The following is an 11,148-nucleotide window of genomic DNA, read 5'->3' as shown; positions in this document are numbered from 1 at the left end:
CGGGCTCCCTGCTCGGCAGGGAGTCTGCTTCTCCCTCTGACCCTCCTCCCTCTCATGCTCTCTGTCTCTCATTCTCTCTCTCTCAAATAAATAAATAAAATCTTTAAAAAAAAAAAAAGAGAGAGAGAGAGAGAATGTGTTTGGCAAAGATGTGAAAAAGTATTGTTGAAGACGTAGAGAAATTGCAACCTCTGCTCATTGCTGGTACAAACGTAAAACAGTACAACCACTGTGGATAATAGTAAGGTGATTCCTAAAAAATTAAATACAGAATTGACATTTGATCCAATTCTGGGTATATAGCCAAAAGACATGAAAGCAGAAACTCAAACAGATATTTGCACACTCCTGTTCAGAGCAACCCTTATTCACAATAGACAAAAGATGAAAGCAACAGAAGCATCTATGGTCAAAATGATTTAAAAAACAATGTGGTATACACATAAAATGGAATATCAACCTTATAAAGAAAACACGATACAACATGGATGAACCTCGAAAATATAATGTTAAGTGAAATAAGCCAGTCACAAAAGGATAAATATTATACGATTCCATTCATATGAGTTACCTTGAGTAGAGTCAGGAAATTCAGAGACAGAAAGTAAAAGGTTGTGAGAGGCTAAAGGGAGGGGGGAACAGAGAGTTAATGTTTAAAGGGTATGGATTTTCAGTTGAGGAAGATGAAAAGTTCTGGAGATGGATGACAGTGATGATTGCATAACAGGGTGAGTGTACTTAGTACCACTCATATACACAGTTAAAAATGTTTAAAATGGTAAATTTTATGTTATGTATATTTTACCACAGTAAAAAAGATGAATGAAAAGTAAAGTTTACAATAGGGTAGAAAAGTACTTGCTATTTAGTTATCCATGGCTACTGTGCAAACCTTACCTAAGACAGCACAAGTATCAACTGAGTAAATGGTGCTTAACTTCATTAGTGCCAATGAAGAGCATGGAAACATCTCTAAATATCTAAGGACTTCAGATTCTCCTCATAGAGCTGTCTGGGAAAGTTGAAAAAAATAGTCTGTCAATAAGTAAGATCTCTCATGAACACACCAAACCACTGAATAAATACTCATTTTCGAGATTTTTAAACCTAATGCCTCCATGCCTACATCATTGCTATTCTCGGATATACCAAATATACTCTTGCCTCACCACATTTTGCTATCCTAATACACCCATCTCCCTCATACCTGCAGAGTTCACTCTCTCATTTTATTCAGATGTCTACTCATATGTTCCCTTATCAGAGAGGCTAAGCTTGACAATCCTATATAAAATAGTATCCTCTGTAATTCTCTCTCCACATAAAGAGCTTTATTTTTCTTCATAGATTTTATCACTACCTGGTATACACGTTTACTTGTTAATTCTTTTCTCCATCCACTACAATGTAAATTCCAGGAGCACAAGGACTGCCGGAGTCCAGCTCCAGCCGGGGTGGGTCTCTCGTAGGAAAGGACGGCGTCGGTGAATGAGGAGACACAGACACAGGGTCAGGTTGCAAGCATCTCTTCCTGACAGTCTCGGAGGAACTTTATTTATATGTTAGGATATTTTTGTTTTTCCAAATCTTAGATCATTTTCTGGATTACAGGCCATAGCCTTCTTTCATTTTTCCTTTGTAATGATTAACATGACCTTTATTGATTTCTGCTTATTGGCTTTCGCTAAAACTAAAAAACAATACGCAAAGAGAAAGGTGCTAGGCAGAGCGTGACCGTTTTGTTATTTTGTTCTATAGAAACTAATTCTTCATGGAATTAGTTTCATTATGATTGCTTAGATAGGCGTAACTAAGGTGAGTAGTCACTTTATCATGAAACCCCAGAAATATTCCCACAATTATAAAGATTGCCATAAATAAAATGAAAAAGAATAGCAGGAGCCAGCCCAGAAATATTCCCACAATTATAAAGATTGCCATAAACAAAATGAAAGAGAATAGCAGGAGCCAGCTGTGGAGTCTCCTGTTTTCAGGATCGTCCCCCATACTTGGACTTTGTCAAACAGCATGAGTAGCTTGGCTCGCGCCAAAGGACTTTGTCTATTTTGTTCACTATGTACCCCCATCACCTAGAACTCCACCTGGCACATCGAGGGTGGCCAATAAATATTTGTTAAATGAATAAATAGATGTGATGCTCACAGCATAAAATCATATTTTCCTTTTGGTCTTGGTACTATTCTACCATCTACAAGCCTTGGAACAGCCACCAGCCACTGCCTCAAAGCCATCCAGAATGGGAATGATTAAAGTGGGAGGAGCACCTAGTTTAAGAAGTCAGATAGAAACCTGGTACCAGCACTGACAATAATACCTTAATTAGGCACTTCAAACAGTGCTTGCTCTCTGTTTCTAAATACCCTAAATGAATACAGCATATCCGCCTCTGACAATATGGAATAAAGTATAAGTATAAAGTATAAGTGTAAAGAATTTACCTCTAACACTGCTTTAAAACAAAAAGATACCATGTATTGCATAATAAACATCACAGTGCATCTGTTTTGATGAACATTACAAGGCACTTGCTAGTCTAAAAACCACAGGATTTTCCCTCTACAACTTCTCAGAGGTAGGGAAATACACAAATGCAACAACACTAGTTGTTAATAAATACAGACAAAAATTAAATAACCAATTTCTTGGCCCAAGAAATGCTCTGGAGCATGAGAAGAATATGTTAAATCTCTGGATGAGGGAGAGAAAAGAGTGTTTCCAATATATACCTAACTTTATTTCAAAGTCAAAAGTTTAAAAATCCATTCCAGTCAAATGTCCCACCAGCGCCCATACATACATGTTACAAGTTTTGAGAGAATTTTATAACTGCACTTTAATTTTCTGTCTGCAGTGAATGACATCTGGTAAAGCTTCAGCTATTGATTATAATTTTTGTAGAAAAAGTGTTTAATCAAACAATAAATACCGTCCCTCCTGAGAAAGCATACGAGGGCCCATTACTCTATGGTCTCTAGGGTTCACCGAACCCCACATGTTCACTTGTAAGGACAGTCAACCAGGGAACGCACGTGTTCTGCCCCGCCTCATAAGTGAAAATGGCAGGTGGAACCTGCCCTTCGGCGGGGTCCCTAAATTGGGTACACCTGTGCGCAAGGCACGCAGCGTGATCTGTGGGAAGCCTGCGGCCCCGGGGCCAACAATCCCCGCCCGAGACCGACCAGGCCAGCCCCTTCCTCTGATTTCCGCCCGGGCCTGTCCCCGGAGCTCATATCCCCGCAAACGCCAGGTCCTACCTGAGCTCTGCCCCCAGCTACAGGGCTGCGGGGGGAGGCGGGAGGAGGCGTGGCCTTCCAGCTCGCCAGACGAACTCCCTCGTGCGGTTGTTATGACTTTCCCTCTCGGGATCCGCGCCCCGGCCAAGTTCGAGCTGCACTTCCGGGGTCCGCAGGCGACTGAGACGTCATTGCGCATGCGACGGCGGCTGCGACAATCCGGAAATGGGCGGAGCGTGGTCGCTAGGTTGGTTCCTGTGGAGCTAAGTGGGCTGGGAGAGGCTTGTGGGAGGTAAGAGTTGTCCTGTTATTTCCCCCTGGCCTTGCTCGCCTTTTCCTTCACGCTTTTTTTCTAAAGCGGGAGACCCCGCTTCCTGAGTAGCCTTGAGGACGGGGCCACCTTGCAGCCTCGTTCTCCAAGAGAAAATTAAAAAGTAGTTGTGAGACTGTCCATGCAGCCAATTGCCCACTCTCCCACTCATGTTTTATTCATCTTTACCCACTCCATTCCGCTCCAGAAAAGACAGAAGGTCGAAACTTCTAGATTTGGAAGATTAAATTTACTTCAAAATTATGACTTATAAAGTAAGAAATTAAGGTTTGGCTCCCTGACCCTGCTCTTTTCCTATTTCCTGAGTACTAGTGGGATGAATGAGAAACAGTTTTGGAAACGCAGCCTTTATGGGAAAATTCCTGGTAGTAAAAATTTCTCAGGAAAATCCTTTAAATGGCCTACAAAGTACAGAATACATAATGATAAAAATAAAGTCGAGATCTTTAATTCTTATACACACTTGAATGTGAGACCTCTTAGGTAGTTGAAATGTTAGAATAAAAGGAGAGTTTGTGTGTCAATATCCGGGCATTTAAACAATCAGAAATCCAAGGGGCAACTCTTAATCTTCATCTTAACCATTCAGCAGCATTTGACACAGTTAATTACATCTTTTACTTGAAGCTTGATACACATTTTTCATTTGACTTTTGTGAAATCATGGTGCTCTTTTGATTCTCCTTTGCTTGATTCCTCCTGTTTTTTTTTTCTTTTTTTTAAGATTTTATTTATTTATTTGACAGCGCAGAAGCAGGGGGAGCAGCAGGCAGAGGGAAAGGGAGAAGTAGGCTCCCCGCTGAGCAGGGAGCCTGACTGGGGGTGGGCGGGTGGATCCCAGGACCCTGGGATCATAACCTGAGCTGAAGGCAGAGGCTTAACCGGCTGAGCCACCCAGGCGCCCCTCTTCCTGATTTCTAAATGTTATTATGCTCTAGACCTGTTCCCTTCTTTATCTGTCCTCATTCCGCAGGTGATCTCATCCATTTCCTTCATTGTCTTATACATAACTTCACTATGCTGATGGCTTCCAAATATCCATATCCAGCCCTGACTTCTCTGATTACTATACTCACATATCCAACTTCTTATTCAACATATTACTAGGATATTTAATATGCATGTCAAACTCTATATTTTCTACCTCCAAAACCTGTTTCCTATTGCATATCTCTCCATTTCAGTAAATGGCATTAGATTCTTAAAATTCTTCAGATTATCCTGATTCCTCTTTCTCTAAAATTCCATGTCCAGTCCCTCAGCAAAATCTGTTGGCTCTTTTTTCGAAGGGTATCCTAAACCTAATCAGTTCTCAACACCTATACAGCGTTATTCTACTCCTCAATGGATGCTGTAATTGCCTCTTAATTGTTCTACACGCTTCTGTTTTTGCCTTCCTACAGTCTAGCCTCCATTTGGCAGCTGTAGAAATGCTTCTAAAATACATGTCAGAATGTGTTACTTTCCCGGTCAAAACTCTTAAGAGCTTCTCTACTCAAGTAGAAGAAAATCCAAAATTGTTTTCATAAAACTCTAAGATCCTACATTATCTGGCCCCTGGCCACTCCTTGCTGCCCCTGAGGAAGAGGGATGTAAGAGATTTGGAGATGTGGTGGGGTGAGGCTTGGCCAGTAACGTTGGAGTTTGGGAAATGGCAGTCCCAGAGGTGATTACCCAGCTCTCTTGCCTGGAAATATTTAAAGGGAAGAGACCGACTGAGGGTGCCTGTGATGACAAAGAGATAAAAACTGTCGAGTTTTCCCAACAGCTAGTAGACATGTTGGTACATGGCTGCTGTATTCATTTTCAAGGACTACCAATAACAAAGTACCTTAAACTAGGTGACTTCACAACAAAAAATTACTGCCTCACATTTCTGGAAGTTAGAAGTTCAAGATGAAAGTGTAGGCAATGTTGGTTCTTTCTGAGCACTGGAGGGAAATTTTCTTCCATGCCCCTCTTCTAGGATCTGGTGGTTTGCCAGAATCTTTGATGTCCCTTGGCTTGTAGATGCATTATCCCAGTCTCTACCTGTATCTTCTCATGGCATTCTCCCTGTGTATTGCCTCTGCATCCAAATTTTTGCCATTGTGTAGGGACTCAGTCATATTGCATTAGGGTACACCCCAATGACCTCATTTTAACTTGATTATCTAGTGGCCTTATTGCCAAATAATGTCACTTGTGAGGTACTGGGCTTAGCACTTTATTGTATCTTTTCAAGGGGACACATTTCAACTCGTAGCACTACTAGAATTGTTTTGAAAAAGAAGTGAAGTGTTTCTAGTAGAATGAAAGAAAGGAAAAGCAACCAGGGAGCAGAATGAAGTTGTGCGAAGCCACCAGGAGAGGATCTGCATGGAAATTTTGACATGCTGGCTGGAGCATTCATTCTGTGTATCTGGCAATGGCAGTGTTGGAGTTCCAGAATTTGGGTGAATCTCCAAAATGTTCAAAAGCATCAGCTCTGGGCGCCTGGGTGGCTCAGTTGGTTAAGCGACTGCCTTCGGCTCAGGTCATGATCCTGGAGTCCCGGGATCGAGTCCTCATCGGGCTCCCTGCTTGGCAGGGAGTCTGCTTCTCCCTCTGACCCTCCCCCCTCTCATGTGCTCTCTCTCGTTCTCTCTCTCTCAACTAAATAAAATCTTTAAAAAAAAAAAAGCATCAGCTCTTAGGCAATTGTTACAGAGGGCACCATGGTTTTCCTTTAGCCTTTTCTTCTCCCACCCCTAAGCTGATGCTAATGGACTTCAAGGTAACAGAGTTGAGTGTGGGACACAGAGAAGTAAAATGTGGTGGAACCAAGACAAAACAGATTTACCCTCTTCCTTCCAGTCATATTTGTGGGTCAGGCCTATGCTAGGAAAGAGGACACTTTAAAGTAAGTTAGAGGCTTCCAGTCCAATATGTAAAGAGTTTGGAGCTTGGTCAGTCACTTCCATCCTCACAATAAGAAAAAAGCTGAACTAAAAATCAGCAACTCTTTCTAGATCCATGAAAGATTGAGGTCAGCAGGAAAATTACTGACTCCCAAATTGGAGAGACAGGCAATTAAAGAGCACAGCTTAGAGGGAGCAGAAGTTGGCAGCAGGAGTCAGTATGGGTAGGAACACCCTAAACTGCAATTGATAAATTGCTGAAGGCTCACTGTGGACTACCATGAGAATTTAAACTCATGGACTAGCTTGAGAGTTAAAAACCTCAAGTGGTTCCACTTGTGGGGATAGGGAGACCACCCACATTTTCCTGAATTTTACCTTTAGAAGCTCTGCCAGGTTTTTACTGTGAAAATAGGAGAAAAATCCTCTTCTGTCAGGGGATGAGAAAAGTGGCCATTTTGAAATATGCCTAGAGCTATCTGTTTTCTTTATCAACCCTGCCATTAAGGGAAACTATTTTACCTAACCAACTGGAGGTTTATCAATCTAGAGGAATGAAAATACTCAACCCCATCCCACTCTAGTCTTTGAAGTTGGGGGGGGAAAGTGTACAACATGTAGGAACAGAAGGGGACTATAAACAGAGAAATGAAAACACTAAGGAAGAATCAAGAGGAAATGCTAGAAAACAAACACATGAACGGAAATGAAAAATATCTTTGATTGGCTCATAAGTATACTGGACACAGCCAAGTAGAAAATGTAGGTTGAAATATGTCAGTATAAAGTTATAAAACTGGTGCGCCTGGGTGGCTCAGTCATTAAGCATCTGCCTTCGGCTCAGGTCATGATCCCAGGGTCCTGGGATCGAGCCCCGCATCAGGCTCCCTACTCGGCAGGAGGCCTGCTTCTCCCTCTCCCACTCCCCCTGCTTGTGTTCCTGCTCTCACTATCTCTCTCTGTCAAACAAATAAATAAAATCTTAAAAAAAAAAAAAAGTTATAAAACTGAAATGCAAAGAGAAAAAAAATGAAAAAAATAAGAGAATATCCAAGTACTCCAGGGAAATGACAAAACGTGTAACATAGGCATAATAGGAAACCTAGAAGGAGAAGTAAGAAAGAAAGGAAGAAAAGAACTATTTGAAGAAATAATGACTGAGAATTTTCTAAAATTAATGCAGACACAAAACCCACAGATCCAGGAAGCATAGAGAACTGCAAACTGGATAAATAAGAAAAAATCTATACCTGGACATATATATTCTAAACAGCAAAAAATCAAGAACAAGAAAATCTTGAAGCCAGACAGGGGAAAAACAACCTTGCCTACAGAGAAAAGGGGATAAGAATTACATTGGACTTATCTTCAGAAACTATGCAAGAAGAGAGTAGAGTGAAATATTTAAAGTGTTGAAAGAAAAAAAAAACCATAGATTTTGATATCCAGTGAAATTATTCTTAAAAAAGTAGAAGAAAAATAAAGACAGTTTTAGACAAACAAAAATGGAGGGAAACTATCACCAGTGGACCTGAACTGCAAGAAATGTTAAAAGAAGTTCTTCAAAGAGATAGAAATGTTACAGGTTGGAAACTTGGTTCTACATTTAAAAAAAAAAAAAAATTAAGGAATAGATAAAGGTAAAATTAAATCTGTTTTTCTAAATTTTTTTTTTTTTAAAGATTTTATTTATTTATTTGAGAGAGAGAATGGGAGAGAGAGCACGAGAGGGGGGAGGGTCAGAGGGAGAAGCAGCCTCCCTGCTGAGCAGGGAGCCCGATGCGGGACTCGATCCTGGGACTCCAGGATCATGACCTGAGCTGAAGGCAGTCGCTTAACCAACTGAGCCACCCAGGCGCCCAAATCTGTTTTTCGTATTCTAAATTAATATGACAGATAACACTGTTCAAAATAATACTGTCAACATTGTGTTCTATAATTAGCACTTGTGGATAGGTGAAATGAATGACTGCACTGTTACAAAGGACAGGAGGGAGGAATTGAAAATACTCTGCACTTTCACTATCCATGAAGGTGTATAGTGTTATTTGAAAGTGGGCTTAGATAAGTTGTCAATGTATATTGCATACTCTAGGGCAACTGCTTTAAAAGGTTAAAAAAAAAAAGTCATATACTGAGAGGGGGAGAGGAAAGAAACTGAAATCACATAAAATGTCCAATTAAAATCAGAGAAGGCAGAAAAGAGTGGAAGACAAAACATTAAATAAACGAACGAAAGCAAAGGGGCAAAGAATAGAAAACATTTAAAGTGACTTTGAGATCATATTCCATGAAGAATGAAGGGGGGGAAATCGGAGGGGGAGATGAACCATGAGGGACGATGGACTCTGAGAAACAAACTGAGGGTTCTAGAGGGGAGGGCGGTGGGGGGATGGGTTAGCCTGGTGATGGGTATTAAAGAGGGCACGTACTGAAAGGAGCACTGGGTGTTATACACAAACAATCATGGAACACTACATCAAAAACTAATGATGTAATGTATGGTGATTAACATAACAATAAATTTTTTTTAAAAATTAGACATTTGAAAATACCCTGCTGTGACCAGAAATGCCATAATGCATGCCTAGCATAAAATCCAGGGATAGGGAAGAAGATCTGACAAAGCAGGTTTGGATTGTAGTAGTAGGAAAAAATCTAGGTTTTACTGCTTGTTACCCCACATCACCCAAGTGCTGCACATGCAATAGATCAGTTACATCCAAATATTTATGTTACAGAAACTATAAAGTTTAAAATCTTATGTAATATCTATAAAAATCATGTTTTCAAGGTTGGAATGGTACTTCCTCATTGGGATATTACTACTGAGTAATTCTTCAGTCTCTTCCTGGTACTTTTTCTCTTTTATTAACTTTCCCTTCCAGCTTATATCTAGTCTGAAATTATTTCTGATTTTCTACGATTACTTCTATAAGCACAAAACTTACTCTCACTCTTCTTCATTCTAATCCTCTTATGTACTGATGTTGCCATTGTGGGCAACCTGGTTATTCCCAAATATCTTCAGAAACTTACTCTCCCTCAGTATTCAATGAAACTTGATATATTGGATGTTAAATGTGGTCAGTAGGCTTTTAAGATACATTGCCGCATCCTTATAATGAGCTTTCTTACACACACACTACATACTGTAATAAATCTTAGCTATGAGTACAAGTATGTAATGAGTCCTGTGAGTTCTAGTTAATCTCCAAAGGTAGGCATGGTCCTGAAGACTCCCCCAACATAGTTACCCATTCTGAAGAGAAAAGACACAATGGAACTGATCTCAAGATGACTCATTGGAATCATTAAACAAGACTTTAAAAAGCTATTATAACTATGCTTAATGACAGAGAGGAAAGTATACTCATACAGAATGAAAATACAGGAAATCTCAGGAGAGACATAAAAAGTATAATAAAGAACCAAATGGAAATTCTGTTATGGAAAAATAATATGAAATTTTAAAAAATCCACTGGTTGGGCTTAACAGCAGAATGGAGATTGTGAGGAGAGAGTCCATAAACTTGGAGATAGATAGATACAAATACATTTGTATCCTACCTATGCATAACACAGATTTCTCAAAAACAACATTACAGAGAAGATTTTGAAAGCAGACAGAATAAAATGACATATGTATATAGAACAGTGATCTATATGATCACTGTCTTCTCATCAGAAACAGTGGAAGCCAGAAGAGATTGGATCATCTTTCAAGTGCTCAAATAAAAAGGTAGTCAGTCCAGAATTCTCTATCTAGTGAAATACCTTCAAGAATGGTGAAATAGACATTTTCAGGTGAAACAAAAATAACAGACTGTACCATAAGCAGATCTTCAAGAAATGCTAATGGAGGGGAAATAAAACCATATGGAGATTAGGATCTTGAGAAAGAAGAAGCATCAGAAATAGAAAACACCTCAGTAAATATATTATTTTTCCTCTTAATTTCATTAAAATACATAGAACTTTAAAACAAAAATTTTAGCATTATCTGGTGAAGTTTATTAGATCTGTTGATGTAATACATAGGAAAGCTGTATTACCTAGGGCAGGATGAGGTAAGAAGTAAATGGACCTAAACACTCTAGAAAGTTAAGGGTATATATTTAATACTTAGAGGAACCACTAAAAAAAAAAAAAAAAATGCAGAGGTATAGCTAAAAAGCCAATAATTACGATGTGTAAGAATGTTCATAGAAGTTTTATTCATAATAGCCCTAAACTATAAATAATCCAGGTGTCCATCAAATTGTAATAGAATACTACAGGTATACCTCACTTTATTGTGCTTTGAAGATAATGCATTTTTTACAAATTAAAAGTCTGTTGCAGCCTTGCATTGAGCAAGTCTATTAACACCATTTTTCCAACAGCATTTGCTCCCTTCATAACTGTCACATTTTGGTAATTCTAACAATTACTTTAAACTTTTTCATTATATTGTTATGGTGATCTGTGATCAGTGATCTTTGATGTTGCTATTGTAATTGTTTTGGGGTGCTACATACCATGCCCATATAAGACGGTGAACTTAACTGATTAATGTTGTGTGTCTCCCGACTGCTCCACCAACCAGCCATTCCCGTCTCTCCCTCTCCTCAGACCTTCGTATTCCCTGAGACACAAAAATGGTGAAATTAAGCCAATTAGTAACCCTATAGTGGCCTTTAAG

The 11,148-nt window shown here is 39.5% G+C and overlaps 1 protein-coding gene and 1 long non-coding RNA gene across 5 annotated transcripts in view; one reads left to right on the top strand and one right to left on the bottom strand.

Moving 5' to 3' along the window:
• The window catches only part of FAM172A (family with sequence similarity 172 member A), a 410,254-nt gene extending 406,824 nt beyond the window's left edge, over positions 1-3,430 (bottom strand). For all 4 annotated transcript variants that reach the window (XM_032404002.1, XM_032404006.1, XM_032404005.1 and 1 more), the window contains exon 1: positions 3,276-3,430. The gene's annotated coding sequence lies outside the window, so the exon portion shown is untranslated. The remainder of the gene's footprint in view (positions 1-3,275) is intronic.
• Positions 3,431-3,473: 43 nt separating this feature from the next.
• The window catches only part of LOC116632237, a 96,603-nt gene continuing 88,928 nt past the window's right edge, over positions 3,474-11,148 (top strand). Inside the window, exon 1 of the long non-coding RNA XR_004299370.1 lies at positions 3,474-3,546. This is a non-coding gene — a long non-coding RNA (uncharacterized LOC116632237). The remainder of the gene's footprint in view (positions 3,547-11,148) is intronic.

The sequence above is a fragment of the Phoca vitulina genome, unplaced genomic scaffold (assembly GCF_004348235.1).
Source record: "Phoca vitulina isolate PV1807 unplaced genomic scaffold, GSC_HSeal_1.0 scaffold6, whole genome shotgun sequence".
In the NCBI taxonomy this organism is placed as follows: domain Eukaryota; kingdom Metazoa; phylum Chordata; class Mammalia; order Carnivora; family Phocidae; genus Phoca; species Phoca vitulina.
Note: the sequence above shows the minus strand (reverse complement) of the source record. Positions and strands in the feature narration are given on the sequence as shown.